Below are 2,268 nucleotides of genomic sequence, written 5' to 3'. Positions count from 1 at the left end.
AAGCCCAGACTACTATACCCAGCCAAGCTTTCGTTCACTATAAATGGAGAAATCAAGACATTCCAGGATAAAAACAAATTTAAACAATACGTAGCCACGAATCCAGCCCTACAGAAAGTAATAGAAGGAAAATCGCAACCCAAGGAATCCAACATTGCCAACACTGCTTACAATAACTCAGGCATCTAGCGACCCTTCACTAGCACAACTCAAAGAAGGGAGACACACAAATTCTACTTCCAAAAACAATAAGAATATCTGGCGTAAACAACCAATGGTCATTAATATCACTTAATATTAATGGTCTCAATTCACCTATAAAAAGGCACAGGCTAAGAGATTGGATACGAAAACAGGATCCAACATTCTGCTGTTTGCAAGAAACACATCTCAACCACAAAGACAGGCATCTACTCAGAGTAAAGGGCTGGGAAAAGATCTTTCAAGCAAATGGTCCTAAGAAAAAAGCAGGCGTGGCCATATTAATTTCTAACAAAACTGACTTCAAACTAAAATCAATCCGAAGAGATCGAGATGGACACTTTATACTCATAACAGGAACAATTTGTCAGGATGAAGTCTCAATCCTGAATATTTACGCCCCTAATATAAAAGCACCCACGTATGTAAAAGAAATATTACTAAAACTCAAGGCAGACATCAAACCACACACACTAGTAGTAGGAGACTTCAATACACCTCTCTCAGCAATGGACAGGTCAATCAGACAGAAACCTAATAGAGAAGTAAGAGAACTACTGGAGGTAATGAAGCAAATGGACTTAACAGACATCTATAGAACATTCCACCCAAATAGGAAAGAATATACCTTCTTCTCTGCAGCCCATGGAACCTTCTCGAAAATTGACCACATACTCGGAAACAAAGGAATCCTCCACAGATACAAAAAAATATCAGTGTCCACCTGTGTCTTATCAGATCACCACGGATTAAAGTTAGAATTCAACAACAATCCTACCTCCAGAAAGCCGACAAACTCATGGAAACTGAACAGTCAACTACTGAACCACACCTGGGTCAAGGAAGAAATCAAGAAAGAAATTAAAGTCTTCCTTGAATTTAATGAAAATAAAGGGACAACATACTCAAACCTATGGGACACTATGAAATCAGTGCTAAGAGGAAAGTTCATAGCACTAAGTGCCCACTTAAAGAAAACAGAGAAAGCATACATCGGAGACTTAACAGCACACCTGAAAGCTTTCGAAAAAAAAGAAGCAGATGCGCCCAGGAGGAGTAGAAGACTGGAAATAATCAAACTGAGGGCGGAAATCAACAAAATAGAAATGCAGAAAACAGTCCAAAGAATCAATGAAACAAAAAGTTGGTTCTTGGAGAAAATCAACAAGATCGACAAACCCCTATCCAAACTAATTAAACGACAGAGAGAGAACACGCAAATAAATAAGATCAGAAATGAAAAGGGGGACATAACCACAGACACAGAGGAAATTCAGAGACTCATTAGATCTTACTACAAAAGCCTGTATGCCACAAAACTAGAAAATGCAAAAGAAATGGACTTTTTTTAGATAAGTACCACATACCAAAGCTAAACCAAGACCAGGTGAACGATCTAAATAGACCTGTTAGTCGCGAAGAGCTAGAAACCGTTATCAAAAATCTACCTTCCAAAAAAAGCCCAGGACCAGATGGTTTCAATGCAGAATTCTACCAGAACTTCCAAGAAGAGCTAATACCTATACTCCTTAATGTATTTCACAATATAGAAACAGAAGAGTCATTGCCAAATTCCTTTTATGAAGCTACAGTTACCCTGATACCAAAACCACACAAAGACCCAACCAAGAAAGAAAATTACAGGCCGATCTCACTCATGAATATCGATGCAAAAATTCTCAATAAAATACTGGCAAACCGAATCCAAGAACACATTAGAAAAATTATCCATTATGATCAAGTAGGCTTCATCCCAGAGATGCAGGGCTGGTTCAACATACGCAAATCTATCAATGTAATCCACCATATGAATAAACTGAAAGAAAAAAACCATATGATCATTTCATTAGATGCTGAAAAAGCATTTGACAAAATTCAACACCCCTTTATGATAAAAGTCTTGGAGAGATTAGGGATACAAGGGTCATACCTAAATATAATAAAAGCTATTTACAGCAAGCCGTCAGCTAACATTAAATTAAATGGAGAAAAACTCAAAGCCATCCCATTAAAATCAGGAACACGACAAGGCTGTCCACTCTCTCCATACCTCTTCAATATAGTGCT

The sequence above is a fragment of the Microtus pennsylvanicus genome, chromosome 6 (assembly GCF_037038515.1).
Source record: "Microtus pennsylvanicus isolate mMicPen1 chromosome 6, mMicPen1.hap1, whole genome shotgun sequence".
In the NCBI taxonomy this organism is placed as follows: domain Eukaryota; kingdom Metazoa; phylum Chordata; class Mammalia; order Rodentia; family Cricetidae; genus Microtus; species Microtus pennsylvanicus.
The sequence above is the reverse complement of the archived record's forward strand: the minus strand, read 5'-3'. Positions refer to the sequence as shown.